Genomic DNA, 21,802 nt, shown 5'->3' with positions numbered 1-21,802 from the left:
ATTTTAAAGCTAAACTACTTAGTTAAGTGAAAGCTTGCATATGAACACTCAGATCTGATCTGTCAGGATGGTTTATACATGTGCAGCCATGTCACTTTGAGCAGGAACGTAAAACATGGAAAGGACTTCTTCAAAATAGGACTGCAGCAAATGCACACTGGATGCATTACAATTTTTAGGAATTACTTGCTCATCTTTTTACTATTTAGTTGCTTTGCAAAGCTGTGTTGTCAAATTTCTAGATGTCTTTGTGGATGAAATTTCTGAATGTTCTTGTTTTGCCTTGGTGTTACACAGCTAGTGGCTGACTGACGATACAGACATCATGGAAACATCTTCTGAAAAGAAGAAAAAGAGTGTGACATACACTGCAACAATCAACACTGCATACTTGCACACATCAGAATAATTAACAGTGTGCGTAGGTTTGAAAAATTAAACTAGATACCCTTGTGCTTTCTGTTCAACTATTTGTATTTCCAGTTGTCAACGTTTTCAAGACCAGCCTTTTCTAAGGAAAATGACCCATTTCCTCATTTGTAAAGGAAAATGGAAATGCATGCACTGAGTAAGACTGTATCTTTCCAGCATGAAACTTTTCACTACTTAGCCAATTCACACGTAAATACCTCATGAGAGTTAGATGAACTTCATATGGTTTGACTAACTCGTATTAAGGTGGGTTTTTTTGTGGATTTGGGTTTTGGTTTTTTCTTTTAGTGTGGGACTTGAAAAGCTTAGCAGCTTCCTTCACAGCTTTTTCTGGTATTTTCTGTGAAATGGGACTTCTCAGTCATATTTATGTTAGCTTTGTTTCTGCAATTGTATCTGATAGCAACTGAGCGTTGAAAAGCTATAATTAAGTTCTCAATGAACTATGGATGAGGACTTCTTTTCTAAATTGGCAAGATGTTTAGCTGGCATCACAGGATGTAACATCAAAATTACAGAAGGTCTTGCACCATAAATCACATGTGTGCTGCTCTGTAATGTGCCCTGAAATGCACCAAGACAAACTGGTGCTTTTCCAGAAGGTATGAGCTCCTGTGTCTCTGGGGAAGTTACCATGTAGTCAGCTAGCATGTGATACACTGTGCTACCTCTTCTCCTGAATACTCTTAGAGCATGTACACACACACACACAAATGCCGGATACCATTTTTACTAAGAAGATAAATTCACCCTACAATTTTTATTTAACTACCGTACACAGAGAAATGTTAATTGAAAACTTGTTGAAATACCTGAAGGAGATGGGAATACTTTCATCTTCAGCACGTTGACTTTCGGCTTGCACTGAGTCATAACTGTTATATGGACATATCAGTTCCCCAGGTATTTTGGGAAGGAAGCTTGGGAGCCCAGGTGCAGAAATGTAAGCATATGCAAGGGAAATCACTTATGGGTGGAACATGGTCATCACAAGAGTGCCATTTAGAAACCTGTGATAGGAAGCTGGTCTAGGACTACCTCCAACTCTTGGGGGAACATCTGGTCTCCAAAAGTTGTTCTATCATGTCATCAATGTGAAGACTGCCAGCCATGCTGCAGAGACTGTTCACGACTTCAGTCAAGGTAAAAATGACCTACAGCACCGCTACTAGACATCCCTCTGTCCCAGCACTGTTCCTGCTGCTCCTGTCTGTGCACCATGATGTGTTTACATGCTAAACTGCAAGCACAGCATGGTGCCAGCATGGTGGTGGTCTGCTGAAGTGTACAGAGGGCCAGTGGCAGCAGTTAGAGGTAGTAACTGGGGAGATATTGCTGGCATTTTCTGTCAAACTGCAGCCTTGTGACACCCTGCTGCAGTCACACCACACCAGCCACAGCAGGCTTTGCTCTGTTGAGAACATCTTTGCAGGGACTAGCAACTGCGTGGGGTTCTTGACTGCAAAGCACTCCTTCCAGGTTAGCAGAGAGAAGGGGTGAAATCAAGTTCCTCTGCGTAAAACCTCAGCTGAAGTCGTGCCATGTAGAGGAGAGCTGGAGAGCCACGCTAATCACAGTAGTCACAGTCCTTTCCACAATAACCTAAAGATCACAACATTGAAGGAAAAAGACCCTTGTCCATTAATTTAAATCTCTCCTTTTTTGGAGGGTAACTTTCCAAATTGCTTTGAAAAAAACAGGTTTTGAGGAACTCTATACATGCAAAACTAACTATTTTGTCAAAGGCAGTGCACCACTCTTCTAAGATGCAGGAGCAACACCTTTTAATAAATGGTCATGTTTCCATTGCAGCGGCCAAAAGATTGCCAACAGCCCTGTAGCTATCTGGCCCTACAAATTACCAGGTGACAGCGGCCATGCATTTCTCAATAGTCTGAAGAACTTCCATAGTGGTGTGCTGCTTCCATAGTTGGAGGGGTGAACTCAACACTGATCTCCAGGGAAGCATCTCATCAATGAAACTGAGCTGCCACTGCACATCCAGGCGTGCAGGACAATCCTCCTACTCTGGAACCAGTCTTCTTATTTTAGTCCAAGATTTCTGAAACTTTTTTTGTAATTTAAATCCTTTTTCTTCTTTGTTCTCCTGGTACAAAAGCACAGAGGAAAGGGCCAACCTGTATCTGCCAGAAAAAGACCCAGAAATCAGAAAAGCAAAGCTCCTTTGTAATGGTAGTTGACTTGCAAAGCTATAGCTGGCTGGCAATGTATTAAAAACATCTCTACAGTATAAATAGAATGAAGTATGTCACAAAATTGTGGCACAAGCAGCTCCCGCAGACCAGTTATCTCAAGGTAACTTGTATACTGTGATCCTTCCCAAAGTAGAAACAAGTGCTTTGTTTGGATGCCATTTCTCCAAAAAGCAAAGGAAGGACATTATATTTAGGCAAACATTAATTTTTGCATTACTATGAAGACTAAATTCAGGATCTTTATTCCTGGAATATAAAAAACTGAGCTGGCTACTTAAAAGGTTATGACTGTGAACATGTTTGTTTATACCATGTTAAAGTCCTCTGGCTAAAATCATTTTACCTTACTACACCATGACTTAAGAATGGGCTTCTACAGAAGCATGGTCTTAGTCAAGGTGTATCTTCAAGTGTTGTCAACCCACAAATGTAAATTACTGTATTTCATAGCAAGCTTTCACTGACCAACTTTTATTAGGTGCTACCAAAAAAAAAAAAGAAATTCAAGTCATGTACGTACTTCTGCTCAGCCAAACACTGATCCAGTTAAGAAAAGCACAGGTTTATTTCAGAGGACTGTTCTGATTTTACATGCCAGTGTCTGGTTTATATGTAAGAAATGCCAGAGTCATATCTGTGTGTAGGAAAACAAAACTTTATAAAAACAGGTCAACTTTCTTTTCAGAAAAATAATAATGTTTTTCTTCTATTTTATGGTAAAGAGTCTTCTCTTTACAAAAAAAAAGCACAGTAAGTTTCCAACACCAGAGTGACTGTTTCATAAAACCAGGAAGGCGTGAGAAGAAGATTATAGAACAGATATCCCCATGCCATCTTAAGACATGCTGCTCACTTTAATACTTATTTTTAGTGCCAGTTTCAGAGAAGTTTTAGGATCTGCAGATTTTTTTTTACCTAACTTGATTTGAACATGGTGGGTTAAAAGGCTTTCAAAAAGACATGAGCAGTTTCTCTTCCTTGCAGCTCCATGAAAAGTAACCAGCCTTCCTCCTCAGCCTGGGCTTTCCTCACCAAAGATCTGAGGGGGCTCTGGAGTTTATAATGTCCCTCTGTCATTAACGATGTTCATAAGTACCCACTTAAGAATCTTTGTTTTGGATTCTCCATAGTAAAAAAATCAGATTCAAACTGTGCTTCAGCTGGTGCACTCATAGTGAAGTTAGTTATTCATTAACATTATTAGGTTAAAAAGGAAGCAGCATCTGTTTCAAGGGAACATAGATAGGGTTCTGTGAGTTTTCTGAAGATCTGGGAGATGGCTGAGGAGCAGTGACACAACCCTTCTGAAACACCTCTTTGTTTTCAGCAGTCTTGTGATCTCCCAGAACCATCATTTCCTCACCCAAGCGACAGATAAGAAACTGCATTCCAGCTTCTCTGCTGGCCCACGAGGCAAAGAAGATTTCGTTTGCATCTCAATGTCTTACCTGGTCACAGGAGTTGGGGATGATGCAAGGGACTGCTTGCATTGCAAGAAAGGCTGGGTAGGGGGTCCTACAATCGTCACTATGTCTGGGGTAGGGTTTCCCAAAAGCAGTAATGTTTTCCGATTACGTTATTTTTGTATGCATGGAAAAAAAACAGTTATTTTCGTTTCTTTTTGCCTTTACCTTAACTTGTATTTTTTTAGAGAGGCTAAAAACTGAGTCATACTTGAAGTCAGCTCTGAAGCTTTCACCATGGTTTAACTCATGTATTTAAAATTTCAAACCTCAATTCGATTGATTCCTCATTCTTTACTCAGTGTCTCCTCCTGATTTCTGGTGGGTAGTGATTTCTGAGTTTTAGGAGACTTGTGATTTTAAAAGCTAACCTGGGGAAATAGTGGGAGGGTGTGTGGAAGTACCATAGTTAATTGCTGATGTAGAAGTTCACAAATATAGAATAATTTCCACTTTGTGTTGGCGTTTCTCTAAAACTTAAAGGACATTGGTTGTTTTTTCTCTCACACTTAAAGGGATTTTTTTTTTTCAATTTTTACTCAAAAGTAGTTACTATTTACTGATTGTCTTAATTTAAAATTTTATTGTAGCAAGTTGAAATTTGCAAATCCTGTCTCTCTGACCAAAACCAATTTTTTACTGCCCATCTCTGAAGATCACAATGAAGGCATTTTAACAGAATTCAAAGAAGACTTTGGGGAGTATTTCCAATACTATTTAATATTTGAAAATCATGTTTTGATTTAAACAAACAATGATCCAACATTTCTGTTTTGAAACGGAAGTAGTAAGAAAGTCCAGAGAAGTATAAAACTTTAAGTGCTTGAGTGCAATATTTGTGTTTCTGCAAGCTGCTGTAAACAGTTGCACAGCATGAAAGAAAAATCTGTTTGTCTCCAGTTGTTCTTGGAGCAGTGGCGTCTAAAGGGCAAGCTGACATGCTGGAAAGCATTTCCCATGATAAGGTTAGAGACTGCGAGGAATTATTTTTAAACTTAAAAGTTACAGGCTGGGTTTCATTAACAGATCATGTGAGGGAAGGTTAAACAAAGCTGCTTGCAGAAGAGGAGAGAGGCAATTGAAACAATCTGGTGTAAAGTTTGTTTTCTGGAAAATCAGGTAAGAGGAAAAAGAGACCACTGCATGTGCTTTTTGGGTAAGAGCAGTGGTGACTCACAACTGCTCTTTATTCCTGCCTTACAAACTGGAAGACTGAGGCAAAAAGAAGCAATACCATGCTGCTGTGGCCACTGAAATCAAATGAATGATCACTCTAGGCTCTTCAATACAGAGGTTAGCCATGGTAAATCATAATGTATCTTTTTCCCCTCTTCTACTAATCAAACTAAAGGCAAGGGTCAGCTCATTCTGGGAATGTGAACAGATGTGATACAAATCAGTGCAATACGTGTTGCATTGCCTGTCTCTCAGAGCCAGTTGAAGCATACTCAGCCCATTGAACTCCAGGATGCTGGTAATTGCTGTCAGATTTACATAATCATTTCAAATATTTTAATCACTGTTTAATCACTGTGGCAGACACACACTACACTAGGTCTTTCATAGGACCTTTGTGGCCACCAAGGACCTGCTTGATTGGAATCTCCTCACTATCAGTAGAGCAGAGAGTTTCTTTTGATCTGTTTCTCTTTGATCACCTTCAATTCGTGGACCATCCTAAATGTATATCTCAAAGCTTCAGGAAAGCACAGCAGAAGGAAAAGGACTTCTGCACTGGTTCGTCATGGGGTACAGGAAGTGAGTATGTGCAAGGGGACATGCATCTGGATGTGAGATGAAGCTGGTTTAGTTAAGTGGTTAGCACAAAACAAGATATTTTGGGAAACTGTTTCACATCGCAGTGGTGTCCTGATGACTCCATGGCAAGACCATACATAGTGCAGCAGCCACAGAGCTGAGAGCTGGACGCTGCTTCTCTGACTTGTCTCATGAGCAGCTATTAGCTTGTGCAATTTCCTCTTGCTCCATATGGGAACATCCACAGGGATTTCACTAGACCTTACCCTTAGGCTTGCTGAAGAGCACAGTGTGTGACTGACACAACAACATTCATACAATCACTTCTCATCCCCATCACCAGAGCCTTCCTCTGCTCTTACTCTCTTGGTTTGTGGTTGTGCAGTGCTAGAAAAGTGGGGTGGCATGGGATGATCACTGCGGTACCTATGGTAGCACAGAGAGAGCTGTGCTGGACTGTGGCCCAGATGCCTAAAATTTGGACCTGCTGAAGTCCAAGCCTCACCATTCACGTGTCAGCATCCTTTACTAGCAGATTCCTCTCGCCATGAGCAGTATTTCTGCAAGTCAGAGACTTGAGCATCAGCCAAGAAAGCTGTTTTACACACTGGCTTGCAACCAACTCATTACCTACAATACCCATGATTTAATGCAAAAATTTGACCTTAGCCCATCGCTGGAAAAGTGGTGATGAAACCCCTTTGCCCAGGCACTGTTCCAATGCCACATGCCTGGGTTGCCTTCTGCTCCCCTGCCCCCTGATAGTGGTTCCAAACACCTCCCATTATCATGAAGGGCAGACAGCTGAGCACATACTGCAATCCAAACATAGCGCTCGCTGTTTCCTCTCTCCCAGTTTTTTTTAAGGATTTTGTGTCTGACTAAACAAATATCTGTTCAAAACACAGGCTGTGTTTAAGGGAGAAGAGTTTGGGCTCCATTTGGCTTTCTTCAGTTGGCAAAGGCTGGGGCAGCCTCGCTGGAGGGACACAGGAGCCACTGAGGTGTCCCTCCTCTGCGTCGTGGGAGTTTGCTGAGTAAATGCAGGATGCTCCAGCTACCATCTCTGCTGAGAGGGGGTTCCCCTGCTGCAGGTTGCAATGCAAATTTACACAGGCCCTCAGTCCTCACACTCGGATCTAGAACTAGGTACATTCACCATCTGGCTGCAAAAGGTTAATCCCCAAATACTTCAATGCAGACAGACAGAAAGGAAGGAAGGGAGAAAGAAAGGAAGAAACATATGAAAGATTCAACACACTGGCAGTCTAGAGTATTCTAAAACCTTATTTTGTGTCCATTTTGACTACATGTACAGTGGCAAAGATCAATGTAAACATTACATATTAATAATTAATATTACATATTAATACACGCTAAAATATTTTCCTAATTATTCTTTCTTCCTAGCAAGGAGAGTGTTTTTGGAATTGGCTTTGGGTTGGGTTTTTTGCATTGCCAATAACTGTTTCATGAAATAATATATCCATAACTCATATATAACATCACACACATTCGTTTGTGTGTTGTTCAGTGGGCTGATTCTTTACTGTCCTAAACCATTCAGGGAATGTAAATGAAAATTACTAGAAAGAAGGGCAAATTATTAATGGAAAAACATGCTTTAGCGATGTTTTGCATTTAGTATACTATAATCATTTAAATCAAAATGCTTCTTCATAAGAGTATTAAAAATTTCTTCCCTTGAAGCAGTAGTTGAAACTAAAACTAGGCAATTCTCTAGTGAATTATCGATTAGACTTTGTTGAGCTGGCTAGAAAGATTTTTAATTCCACATAGAAAGCTATTTCCCCTCCTCTTCTTACTGCCCACCGAAAGGCAAGCCAAGCAGAAGTGGCAAAGTCCAGCTGAGACTAGACTATACATCTTTTATGTTTGGCTACATTTAAAAATTATGTTTAAAATGTCCGTTGCCTAGTATTATCTCTTCAGTCGCCTGGTTTATCTGAAGGGGTTGAAAACATTAAATGAAAGCATTAAATCAACTTTTAAAGAGCTATCAAATAAAGGCTGGTAGGTACAGATTTTCTTTTTAAAATAGCTTAGATAATTCAGACTCAGATAACTCTCTGGCTTTCCGTGTTTGCTTTTAAACAGGAATCGATAAACACGTGTTTTTAAATGATACCGGAATGGCTAGCACAGATATGTCTGCATGTTTTAGCTCTGGCCGTAACATGCCCTTTCCACGTGGACTCGGGGATAATTTTGTGCCTTGCAGATGATCCCATACAAACCCAGCGCTGCTGAGGTTGTTTGCTGCTCCTGCGGTCATCTCGGTGGGGTCAAAGTCCACTTCCTCAGCTGTGGGCCCCCTGCTGCCAGTGGCCTTTCTCTTAACCTTTCCTCATGTGACAGAGGTTGTGTGCTGACGGCTCCTTGCACCGAGTGAAAATGAAGACAGAGGACAGAGTTGCCAGAAGCTTAAGTAGAATATGTTGGATTTCTTAACATTTTCCCTCCACATGGGTGGCTTTTTCTCTCCCACCCGTCGGGTCATTTCATAGTCCTTTTTAGTGCTCTTTTATGCCACAGCTTCTTAAAAACATAAAAAAAGAGGAAAAATTAGCCCCCCTCCCACCCTTTATCAACAAGACCATTCACTCTGTAAATCTCACTCTCCTTAAGTGTCAGCCTTACCTTATCACTGTGCGTTGGGAGAAGCAGAGGGCAGCAGCCGCCCTAGATACTGTGTTAATGCACATTGTATGTTTTTGGCTAAATCTTGATTGGAGATAATCAGAACAAAATAAAAAGCAGATAATAAAATACCTCACTGTAATGATATCACTACTAAATGTAATGCGTTGCATTGATTGAGTTGCCTTCCTCTTCCATCAATGTTAACTAATGATGCTTTGTTAATTAAGTCCTGTGAGGGAGTTGGGGAACAATCCTGAAAATCATTTGGGACTGGTGTCTCTATATAATATCCACACAGCTATCAGGATGCTATCCTACATATTTTCCTAGCTAAAGCTTGGCTGCAAAGACAAATTCCTTGTGATGACAAATTACCGTATGTGTCACTGCAGGGTTGCCTAAACTTTAGGGGCAGAAGATGAAAGCTAATTCTCAAGCTGATTTTTCTTTTTTTCTTGAGACAAAGTGTTAGTGTGTTCCTTGAAAAAGGCCCAGAACCATTTGTTTCAAGCAAAACATGGGAAAAACTATAAGAATTCATCAAATAGGTTTGTAATTAATCATGTCAGATGTAATTCTGCATCCTGAATTCACTACAGACCTGGAGAATAAAATAGCAGAATGGCAATATCACGGTCCACTGAGGTCTTGGCTGAGCTGTTGCTGTTCTCTTCAAGCAGAGGAATTGAGGAGGATGCTGGTTACTTGTTCTCATGTGCTACAGCAAAGGTATATTCATAGGAACCCAGCTGCTCTGTGCAGTGCTTTTTTTTCCTGATAGGACTGCAGATAGTGGGGCTGTAGGTGGCTCTTTATGAATGCTAAGTAGGTGAGATATATCGTAGCAGCACAATTCTGTCCTCAAGTCCCTGGACAACCTTCTTGTCGCCTTTGGTCATGTACTTGCAGTTGTGGCCCTGCGTAATTCACCTGCCTGCTGTCTTCCCCCGTGCTTCCGTTTTGTTCCTCCCTCCCACTGCTTCTGCGAACAGCCAGGGTTGCATCACATTTCTCAAACAGCTTTTTTAAGTTACTAACCGCTGTGTTTTTCTGATTAAATTGCTGAGTGTGCTGTGAAGCAGGGACTTCTTATAAACAGGGAGTGCAAGCAGAAATTCAGCACTAGTTTTTTCCATTTTCCTGTTTTGGAAAGATAAGAAAATACCCAGTTTCATGTGAATCATAGTAAAGCGCACAGCACCTTATCCTGCATCCTTATGTAGGCTGAGTTCAAAGAGCAGCAGTAAGAGTTTCGCTGGGTAGGCAATGCAGAATAAACGGTGAGATTCACTCTTGCCCTGCTCCTGCTCCCGCTCCCTTAGTCAGACCATCAGTACCTTCTGCGTGTTTTTTTCCCCTAAGAATATGAGACATAGGGCATCACATCATCTATGGGTCTGTTTCACTCCTCGTGTGTCTTTTGAGCACATTGGCCATCACAAGTCAGGTGTGAAAGGGAAGAGAAGTCTCCAGCTTGCCTGGAAGGCAGCAGTTTGATAGGAGAGAAGAAAACCAAACCAGAGCCTCCCCTGGGGGAAAGCCAGGCAGACCACAGCTGCCACAAAATACTGCTTGGCAGCTGCCGGTGCTTCCCCATCTGAGAATGTACAGCTCCAGACTATCTGTGGCAGCAGAAGGTCAGTGCCGTACCCTTGGCTAGGAAAAGGAAGCCTTTGCGTTGCAAGCAGGCAAACTGCAGGCGAAGGAGGAGGCAAAGGCAGGATGAGGTTTGCTTTTCTGTTTGACTGGTTTTGATTATGTGAAGTCTTCTGGGGTAAGTGAAATCACTGTAAAGATTGAACACACTGTGACTGCCAAGTATGATGTGACAATGTACTTCTCATCAGTAGTGGAAACCAACAATAATAATAAACATCAATAATTTTTCTAACCAAACATCTTAGAAAAGCAGATAGACTGAAAGGATTAGCACTAAAGCTCAACATATTGCATGAGGAATCCATTATCTAATATGAATTTGAAAAATAGAACACTTTCCTGTTTCTATAGATCCCACTTCTAAAACACTTGGCAGGAACCTCCAGGTATCCCAGTTCTGAAGACAGTGAAAAACCATGCCCTCTAATATCCACAAAGGTGATTTCATATAACTCTGTCAATTCATTCATATGAATAAACTAAACACACATTTAAATGTTTGCAGGGTCGAACACTAAACACCTAAGTTTTCTGCTTCAGCAGGATGGTGGAATGCATTTTTTTTCTCAGCGAATACCTGATAATACTAAGTCTTTTGTCCACTCACAATGCAGCGCCTCATTTTTTTTCAGCACTGTAGCACTGAATTTCCTGAAGACTGTAAAATAAAAAATAACTATAGGGCACTTATATGCAGTCTTAGTGAAGAAAGCGTGTCTTAAACAGTGTATAATTTAAGATTATATATTTCAGAGGACTAAATGGAGAGTAACCTGACATTTTTGCTGTGGAAACTTCTAACTTGAGAAAACAGCAACTTTCTAAGAGCTGTGTAGGCTACAGAAGCCAAGTGGAACTGGTGAGAAGAAATTTTCTCCCTGCCCCAAAGCTGTTGTGAGCTCATGCAGCAGTTTTTGCAGGTGTTACTCTCTGCAATGCAGAGTATAAGGATCATTAGTGTTTTGTTCCAACATGTACAAGTGTTACAGCAGCATTTCATAGTAATATACATCCAGTGTCTGAAGAGTCCAAGGGGCTTGAATGTGGTGAATTGATGTTGGTGGTGTTGCTGTTTGTGCACAATGTGTTTCATGGAGAGGGGTGCTTCTCATTCTCTTAAAATCCTCCTGGTTTGCTTCCCTTAAAGGTTGTTTGTGGGGAGGAGAAGGCTCTGAGCATTTTCATTAGGTTGGTGAAAGCAACGCCACTCACAGATGAGATTAGTGGTCACTCACATTACTTGTACATGGACAATGGCAGGGTGAGAGCAGAAGATCAGAGCTGCTGTTTTACATAGACCTTGTTAGACCCTTTTTTGACTTTGAGCCTTGCTTTAAATGTGTTCTTCTACAGCCTTTGCAGAGGTTTCTTTTGTCACTTGAAGAACTTCATTTCTTGTGAGCTTCCTCAGGCTGGAATACGTTTGTTGTTTTTTTTCCCCCTCTTTGACTAAATAAGCCATCCCCTGTGCTGTAAACATCCTTGCAAACTCTTGCTTCCCTACTTCTCAAGTTGTTTCCCCTGACAGAAAAGCCCAGGTGTCTCTCTATGTGGAGAAGGTGACTGAAAGCACGGTGTGAGGCAGCAACTGGTGTCGAAGATGGCCTCCTCTACAGGGGCCTCTTCAGCATGGAGGCTGAGCAGAAGGGGGTAAATTCCCACTTGCTTACATGGGTGGATGCAGCACCAGAGTGCTGGACAAAGAAAGGCATTATGCTTTTGCTTTGAAAGACGAAGTAACTCCCAGACTCTTTTTGCTGCTGCAGAAGTAGCATGTGCCTAGATTCATTTGCATCCAGCCAAGCATTTACAGAGATGTTTAAGCATGTTAAGCAGGACCCTGCTAGCTTGGTGGCTCCTAACACCTTTGTCCGCACATGACTTATTCGGCTAGCAGCTATAGCAATTAAACAAGTTCTGCCAGTAGCTTGGGTCGATGTAGTCTTTTTCCCATTAAATAGGTCACGACATAGTTTTTTGATTTTTGTTCTTGTTTACTGGATTCTTCCCCTGGCTGACAGATAGCCTGAAGGCACGATGTTGCGAAGGGGCAGCGGGATGACTATAGGTCCTCTAATGAGAGATACATCCCTTCGGTTCAGTCACGGAGCTACCACTGCAGCGCCCTCCGTACTCCTACAGGAGCCCCGGCACAGAGAGACTGGAGGCGAGTGAGGGGAGATGGGGGTCAGGGCATGTTGTGCTCTGTGGTTTGGTGATTGTGCAATGAAATGTCCGCAGGCAGAGACTCCAGCCAGTGCAGCGGTGCATTTGAGTGTGTCCCTGCACCAGACACCTCCCCTTACTTTACCAGAATGCATCGCATACAGCCAGTGCAGGAAATCGGATGTAATAGATCTGTGGTTACGTTGCGAAAAAACTTGGCTGTGTGAAGTGAACTTGGCTTGTTTATCTCACAGAATGGTCAGATGAGAGACCCCTCACCTCCTTTCACAGGTGAATTGAACAGATTGTGCCTCCAAGGGTGACCGGGGTCAAAATGAGACCCTCCCTCTCACCTCCCAGAGTCAAGTGTGCTGACAGGAGTTGAGGAAGGATTGTAAAACAGCCAAATAAAGGAGGAATGTCGCAATGGTCATTTTGAAATAAACCTGTTTGTGATGAGAAGTGACTGTGGCGATACTTATGCTATGATTCATACCGAAGTGCAGCACCTGCAGTTTTAGTCTGGATGACTTTTAGGATAAAAGCAAATACTGTTCTAACATTTCAGAATGCGAAAACAAGTGTGAGGGGTGTTCTTGGTTCTGGGACTGCATTAACTTAGAGTAGAGCTTATGTAAGAGATGGCGGGAGCGTTTTTCCACTGTGAGGTGCAGCTTGCTTATAACTGACTCATGACAAACAGGGGGTTGCGCGGTTACCTATCTCTCTGTGTTCACTTGCAGTCTCTCTTCTCTTTTATGTAGTAATTGCAATTATGTTGAACACTTACATGGTGTTTCATTTCACGTTAGAGCTCTTCGAGGATGCCCTCAGAAAGTCCCTTACCCTACCTCCCGCTCCTCCTTGATGACAAATCTGAACTGTTTTATCTGTGTCTACGCTAGATTGCTGGGGACAGCTTCTGCCTCTGTGTCTGTGGGCTCCAGGCACCCCCTGACAGCCTCCTTACAGCAGTCCTTGCTGGAAGAGATGCATGTTTTTCTCTTAGCACTACTGATAAGTAAACTCTTACAGCCAGGAAGAGGTCAGAAATGGTCACTGCTTTGTATGCCTGGTTGTTGATGCTGTCGGAAGGCAGCTTGGGCATCTGCTTTTAGAAACTCACCATATTCCAGTTGGAACCTGTGGGAGCTGCATGTGTTAACGCTGGAAAAACAGCTCTTCTGGTGGAATCAAAAAGTCAGGCTCCCATTTCTTTACGGAATCACAGCATGGAGGCTTCGGAATATGGGACTGCACTCCCACTCCTGCCTGAAGACCATTGCTAAATATCAAGTTAGTGAAAATACCTGGCTTCCTGCCTATCTTACCAGGGAAAAATGACATCAGGAAAGGCAGTGTCCAAAGATTATTTACTCCAAGAAGATCTTTGCTTCCAACAAAATCCTGAATGCACAGACTTTTCAGTTCTGTCCTCAAGGGTATGCAGGTTTTTTTCCTACAAGTGCTTAAAATACTTGAAAGTGCAGTGAAAAATCTTTACACAGGCTGGTTGGATGACTCTTCTGCTTAGCACTACATATGTTTTTTTTGTTGGTTTTTCCCTGTACTCAACCACTGGAGGTAGTTTTGAACAGTTCAAACAAAACACCCTTAGGGAAAAAAAAGCAGTTTGTTCAAATACATGAATGTCTATCCAAAAGCCTGGAAGAACTGCTTTCTGTGGGAAACCTTCCTGCTGGCATTTTACCCTTCCCACTTGACTTTATTTTTTCATTTGAAGTAATTTTTTTTTCTTTTAATTTCCATTTCAGACAAGGAATATGATGTTTTATCTCCTAGGTCAATGCAAATCTCAGATCACAGCCAATGCATTATTTTTATTTTACTGCTGGCAAGGTGAAGTTTGTACCTCTGCAAGTTGGAAGCGGGTGTGTGAAAGCCAGTGTTATCCACACCTGATGCAATGACAGATCCCTTGCCTGTCCTAAGCTTAACAGCTTTTCCTCACAGCACAGTCCTGTCCTTCCTACTTATTTATTTTCATGGGTCCTCACACATGCTTTATAAATGAAGAGGAAAATAATTCACAAATACAGATTCCCAAAGCACTGCTAAATTTATGGTGTTTTCCATACATGCTAAATAAAAGACAAAGCCTACAGGTAAATAGTATTACAAACATCTTTCTGTACTCTCTTCTATTACCTATACAGACCATTTAGAGACACGTAGACTCTGGAAGTTGTAGAAAGGTACATCCTCCCTGATTCACATCCAGTGTGACCTTCCCAATCTGCAAATCTTCTCAGTGAGCTAGACCCATTGCAGAAAACATGGGACAGGGAGAATCAGGAGGAGGCTGCATCATTGATATCTCTGCATCTGATGCTGTTACACAAGAAAACCCCTCTTCCCTGCCAGCATGGTCAGGGCGTGAGAGGAAAGGTGCTGTGACCTTAGTGAGAATACAGGGACCACTCACAGAAAAGCTCACCCTCATCTATGGTTGTGGTTTAGCTGTGATACTGTCACTGTGATATAGTCTGGTATCCAGCTGCAGTACCTGGGGAAAGCACTGGAAGCAGTACCCAGTCACACCTGACCTGGTGTCAGGGTCCAAGTTGTCCTCTGCTCTGGCTCTTGGGGTGGTGCCATCCTGGGAACCCTGGTCCTGTAGAGTGGCCCCTGTGAATAACCCGTGTTGTGTCAGCCACAGCATAGCAATCCCTCCTGCTTTGAGGGTGAAGAATGATCAGATTAAATGAATGCTATTCTTCAGAAGCAGGATCAAAGAGCATCCGTTAAATTCATGAGGGCTTGTTAAAATACTAGGCAGAGTGCTTTAGAATTCACGTACAGAATCAGCATGGTTTGTTGGTTTTTTTCATGCTTTTCCAGATAGAGTGACCTAGACGTAGGTCTTAAACCCAACAGTGGTATTTGGTGTGCAAGAAATAGAATCATAGAATCATCTAGGTTGGAAGGGACCTTCATGATCATCTAGTCCAACCATCAACCTAACTCTGACAAAAAAAAGCATCACTAAATCATGTCCCCCAGCACGATGTCAACCTGTCTTTTGAACACCTCCAGGGATGGTGTCTCAACCACTTCCCTGGGCAGCCCATTCCAATGCTTAATAACCCTTTCAGTGTAAAAATTTTTCCTAATATCCAACCTGAACCTCCCCTGGGGCAACTTGAGGCCATTTCCTCTAGTCCTGTCGCCTGTGACTTGGGAGAAGAGACCAACCCCCACCTCTCTACAACCTCCTTTCAGGTAGTTGTAGAGAGCAATAAGGTCTCCCCTCAGCCTCCTTTTCTCCAGGCTGAACAACCCCAGCTCCCTCCGTAAGGCTTACTCCCCAGACCCCTCACCAGCTTCGTTGCCCTTCTCTGGACCCGCTCCAGCACCTCAATGTCTTTTTTGTGGTAAGGGGCCCAAAACTGGACACAGTACTCGAGGTGGAGCCTCACCAGTGCCGAGTACAGGGGGACGATCACATCCTGAGTCCTACTCACCACACTGTTCCTGATACAGGCCAGGATGCTGTTGGCCACCTTGGCCACCTGGGCACACTGCTGGCTCATGTTCAGCCGACAGTCGACCAATACCCCCAGGTCCTTTTCCGCCAGGCAGCTCTCCAGCCACTCTTCCTCAAGCCTCTAGCGCTGCATGGGGTTGTTGTGACCCAAGTGCAGGACCCGGCACTTGGCCTTATTGAAACTCATCCCGTTGGTCTGAGCCCATTGATCCAGCCTGTCCAGATCCCTCTGCAAAGCCTTTCTACCCAAGAAAGATTGAGCCTTGCTTTGTGGCTGTACTTTGATTTTTAATTCAATTTGTTCATTATGTTGGTTTAAGAAGCAGCATTTACAGCAGCTGCTACATACTTACAAAATCAGTTTTGTTTTGTTTTGTTTTTTTTTTCTTCTTTTCTGACTGAAAGGAAAACAACAAATCCAAATGCCAATAGACCGAAAATATCTGCTGGTTATAATGAAAGAGATGAAAGGGGTCAGATGACACAGAGATGAGCTTTACTCAGAAGTGTTTAATGGCAAGTAGTATCGTATTTCTTCTTCATGTTCTGTGTCTTCCCATCTGCATCTCCAGCTAACCTCTCTCCTCTCTCATTTGTTTTGTTGCAGCCTGTAAAGCCCAAGTCCCACTGACCTAGACATCTACATCTCTGTGACAGTGCTGTAGGACCATAGCATGCCCTGTGCAGCTCTAAGGAGTTTAGCAAAAGCAATGGCCATCTGAAGGCTGAACTAGAGCTCCTGCAGCACTGAGACTTCCACCAGTTTTAGAAACATTCCCTGTGCTAAGCCTCAGCCTGGCCCTCGCTGGCAGGGCAGTGCTATTATCTGCTTATATCCCACAGAGAGCTGAGTCAAGGATGGACTCTGCGACTTCAGCAATGCCACAGGAATCCTGTGGCACAGGCCGGAGCAGAGCAAACTCCCTTTTCTGTGCTTCGGTACTAACCTTGCTTCCATCACCAGATGGACCAGAATTAGCTGTACCCAAAGAGAGCTTGAGGAGAGAAGGAAAGGGCTATGGATAGCATTCTTCATGCACTAGCAGGAGTAAAACACATTGCAATTCTTGGTACTTCAGGAGGGAGTCAGGAGGGCTCAATCCCACAGCAGTGCCTTTGCCGTAATGCCCTCCCCTCCACTGCAGAGGAGCTGTAATTCCTTGGGGCTGGCTTTCCTGGTTAAACATCCCCCAGGGTACATCTCATGTTTTCTGGTGTTACTGGCTTTGGGGTAGTTCCTGATTCCCTAGAAGGGGGTAGGCGACTGTTTTAGCTTACTGTAAACGTTTTTTAAGTGTCTTTTCTGCCAACGGCCACTGCCCAGAGTTTTATCAGAGCTTGTGGAAATGCTTTTAACTAAAACAAATATTTAAGTCAAACCTTTACAGGGTTTGCAACTATTTATGGGCATGGTTTCCCGAGCAGCTTAGGTAGATTTGAACAAGTATTACTGCTGAAAAAAGGCAGTCTGGCCCTTCCCTGCACCAGCAGCTCTGGCTAGTGACGGCTCTAAGCTGTCACAGCAAGCTCATCAGGCTGCAGACAAAGCCTAAAAAACAGTGATAGCTTCCTGCTGGATCAGGGAGCTGAACTGGCTGAGCACACAACCACACCAGTACTGGGGCAAGCCCAAAAGACTGCAGTACAGGGGTGGAGAGGACAGGACTTCCCCTTTCAGTAGAAAACAGCTTTAGATCAGTTTAAGATACTTGGGAAAATGGACTGTCAAATCTTACAATGTTGAGACTAGAGTGCTGACTTGAGATAAGGCAGAACTTGGTTAAAGTCTCTTCTGTGTCAAGCTGAGCAGGGATTCAGACCATCCAGCATCAAATTCACCTACCCTTACATACACTTATGTCTCTTGATTATTGCGTATATATTTTTGATTGAAATATAGAAAAAAGAAGAAAAAGCAAAATGTCAGAACACAGAAGTTGCTGCAACAGGGTCTTCAACCCCCATCAGCTGTCCTGAGTGTAGGTACAAACACACATGCACCACCCGCACACACCAACTACCCTGCAAATAGAAGATGTCAGCCTTGGACGGATTTGCTGATCAGTTGCCAAGCAGTCTCCTGACCAAAATACGTGGACGAAGGCTTTAAGCTGTGGCTGTCGGCCAGAAGAGCACCTGCTCCCCTCTCTCTGCCCTAAACATGTAGTTACATTAGCTGCTGCATGCTTAGCTTTGTTTACTGTTTCCCACTAACCTCTACTGTGCTTCTTTTCCAGGACAGCTTAGATAAAGCTGAACACGATGCTCGTGAAGCTGGCAGAATTGGATTTCCTCTCGCAATCGATGCAAAGGGGCTCTGCCAGAACTGGACGTACAGGGCTCTCCAGGAACCTGTACCAGAACATGGACTGGCTTTAGAAAGTGTTTAACCTTATTTCCCAGGTGCACTTTGGTTTACTACGACTACGGATGAACCAGGGCCTTGCTCTCCTAAGCCTCTGTCTGTGTCACGGGGAGTAGTGCAGAGGATTTTTCACTGCCTCTTGCTGTCATTTAAAACTGTTTCTGCTCCCTACAGAAAGCGGTGTAGATGTTTCGCAAAGGTGAATGCCATCACTATGCTTTCTAATCTGGCTATTTTAACACAATTATTACATTCCCACTCCCCCAAATGTTTTATTTACTTGGCTCCTTGAAGCTGGCAATCATAGATCGGTTTCAGGTAGCAGAGGTTAGGAGGAGCATGTCTGGCTTCCCAGATTTGAAATTGAAGTTTGTTGCCTCAATGCCTACAAGTCGGAAGAAAGGACTACAGCTATTTGTGATATAGCAAACGCAGATAGCTTGTGAAATTTGTTCCTTGTGCAAGAACACCAACCTTTTTTTGACCCTAGTCTCTAATTTCAGTCCTTGGCATCTGAATACCGTATCTTTGAGCAACGACTGTACTTAATGTCCCCAACCGTATGGCAAGATCAAGAAGCCACTGATTTCACAGATTTCCTTATTTTTCACGTTCCTGTTCTACTCTCATCTCCAGCCCCCTTTCATATAATTAATAGAAATAGCCTGAGGTGACAGAGAACATTGAGTAAAATCTCTCTCATGACTTAAGCTGCAGTTCTCACCTCTTCACAGAAGGACACCTCTTCACCGTCCAGGACAGTCTCTTGGCCATACCAATTACCACATCTGTGCCCACTAGGAATAAGATGATGCCACTCCTGGTTAATGCTGGGAAATGTGAGGAGAGAACATATCAAGAGTCTGAACTTGGCTCTACCATAACAGTATGGCTGTGGCTGTAAATAATTTTTACTGTAACACAATTTGGACAACATCCCTCATCAACAGTTGGACTGATTCAAACGCCAACAAGAGGAAGGACATCCTCACAATTAAGCATGTGTCAGATGAAAACTAAGTGGCAGAGGCAGTTTAATAACCTACCACCACACCCTGCCTGATGGCAACACAGCATGTCAAGAAGTCTCTGTTGTTGGCACTGCTAATAGAGGCCTTATTTAAGTTACAGAAATGTGCACCTACACAGTAGATCTCCAGCTGGGATTTCTTAAGTGTTGGGAAGCACCCTGAAGCATTGATAGTGACCCAGAGCCACATATGATAATCATACTTGTGAGGCGATGCATGTTTCTGCTGGTTATTCTGTTGGCCAGCAGTGGTCCAATGTAGAGACTCTTCTCGGCAAAGGCAGGAAGCATTTCTACCAAGCAGAGGAGACAGAAGTCAGACCCTCGCTTGGAGAAAGAGACTGTTCTTGAATAATGTGTCCAGTGAACAATTCCAATTTCTTAATAGTCGTGTTTCAGAACATAGCCCAAATCACTTACACTACAAGCTTTCAAGACTCTGTTATGTTTCCTAGATTCAAAAAAGACAAATGACTTTACTAGGCAGCTTTTTTTTTTTTTTTAACTGGAAGTTGCAGAAAGTGAATAAAAGCAGCTTGTTATTGCAAGTGAAATGACCTTAACAATCTTACAGCTTCTCAAAATCACCATTAGCACTGTTTGCACACTTTACTTTTTTGAGGCTCACCTCAGCTGAATAAACATGAGGGGTTGTGGGCAGATAACAGAAGCAAAAGGATAGGCAAAGAAACACAAGCCCTTGAGTAGGACTGAGACTAGGTCTGCCAGTTAGCTCCTCCAAGCTACAAATGGAAAGCTTGGCTTCAGCTTACGCAAAACGTGGCTCTGGGCCTGGTGGATATTAACAGTAAGGTTGCAATAGTAGAAGCGGTCCCTGTAGGTCTGACCACCTCTAGAAGGAACGACAAGCTTCATGCCTACTGAATACACATGGATCTACAAGTCTTTAAATACCTGTTAGGGAGGGTAGTCGTCATTTCATTTCTATTATGCGGAGGCATACAGAAGTCATGACTGCTGTGGTAGTTACCGTGTAGATGCATAACAAGGACTTGTGGCACCAGAATGATAGTAGATTAAAAGAGGTTCTTCAATCAGGTTTTGAAATTAATTCTTCTAATGACAGAAACAATTTGCATACTGCTTCACTTACCAGTCAAAGTAACAGTCAGCGGCAGTCTCTATTAGTAGCTTCTGTAAGTAGAAAATTGCTGCCAAAGGGTTTGTTCCTCTGTTGGGGAAAACTTTTCTTTCAGAGATTTTCTTGAAACCACATCCTAGAAACAACGTGGACCAGAGCTGGAGATGACAAACACTTGCTTGCAAACACTTGAAAACAAGTGGTTTCCAGCCCAGATGCCAATTTCACTTCTAGGAATAAAACGAGAAAAAGTGGAGCCCAATGAACACAGTGAGGTGGGAACGTCCCCCTTCCTGCTTAACACAGTGGTGCTGGGCTTCATACAAACACACACACAAGTCAAACCTAAGTTTCAGAGAGATCACTTTGTGCCTACAATGCCTGTTCCTCAGCTCACTGGTGGAATGGGAAAGCTTCAAGTCAATCACACTGTAAAGAAAAGCATTAGACAGTTTCCCCTCTATTCCCTTTAAAACACGTGATATTTTGTGTTTGCTGCTAACGACCTGAGAAATCCAGAGAGATCACATCTGCACTGCACAGCTGAATTGAGCTGGAGTCAAGAGCATGGTTTGAGTGACAGTAGAGGGAGGCCCTGTCACCATAATAAAAAAATCTGCATTTATCTGGCCAGCGACAGTAGCTGCCACGTCCATTTGCTTCGAGCTGTGCTCTTCCCCCATGCAAGACCTGGCTCGCCTGGTGCTGCAGACAGCATTTCACACCAGTGACGTCACACTCTTTCCTGCGGTGAGTAATTTAAAGCAGAAAGGCAGGTCTGGTAGGGGAACTGTGGAACTACTGCACCAGCACGGAAGACTGGAATATTTGAATAAATGAATGTCGTTAGTGCAGTAGAATACATAAAGCAAGCCAGAATTTCTCTCTGTCACTTACACCTTCCTTTGGTGGCTACAAGAGTTCCTACAGAGCTTTTCTAGCTGTAAGAAACAAGACAACTGCAGAACACTAAGTCACAGCTGGGGAAGTGGTTCTTCCTGTAGCACTCCTTGACTTTCGACCACTCTCGGAAAGATGCTCTCCCTCTTTCATTAAGTACAAATAAACACTGACCCTTGGAGAATGAATGGCAAATGGAGAGGTTACTTGGTGGCTTTGTATTCATTCTTTACGCCCATCCTATACACCCAAACTGATACCAGTAGATTAGGTTCCATACCCTGTTTTCCTGAGAAGGCAGCAACAACCACTTTGCATAGCACTTCTCAGCCAGGTAATATTACCTGGGATAAAAAGGTCTGGAAGTCCTCCTGGTAGCACTTCCAGTCTCTATGCCTTGATTCAGTTCCTGAAGCGTACATGGAAACTGTGTTAATCCAACAGTTTAAACATTCACACAGCTTCTTGCTGAACCTCTGTATGCTACAGGCCTCAAGCTTCCTCTGAAATCCTTACTGGCACTCGACTGCCAGGTCTAA

This window comes from Numenius arquata, chromosome Z, assembly GCF_964106895.1.
Source record: "Numenius arquata chromosome Z, bNumArq3.hap1.1, whole genome shotgun sequence".
NCBI classification, from domain to species: Eukaryota; Metazoa; Chordata; class Aves; order Charadriiformes; family Scolopacidae; genus Numenius; species Numenius arquata.
The sequence above is the reverse complement of the archived record's forward strand: the minus strand, read 5'-3'. Positions refer to the sequence as shown.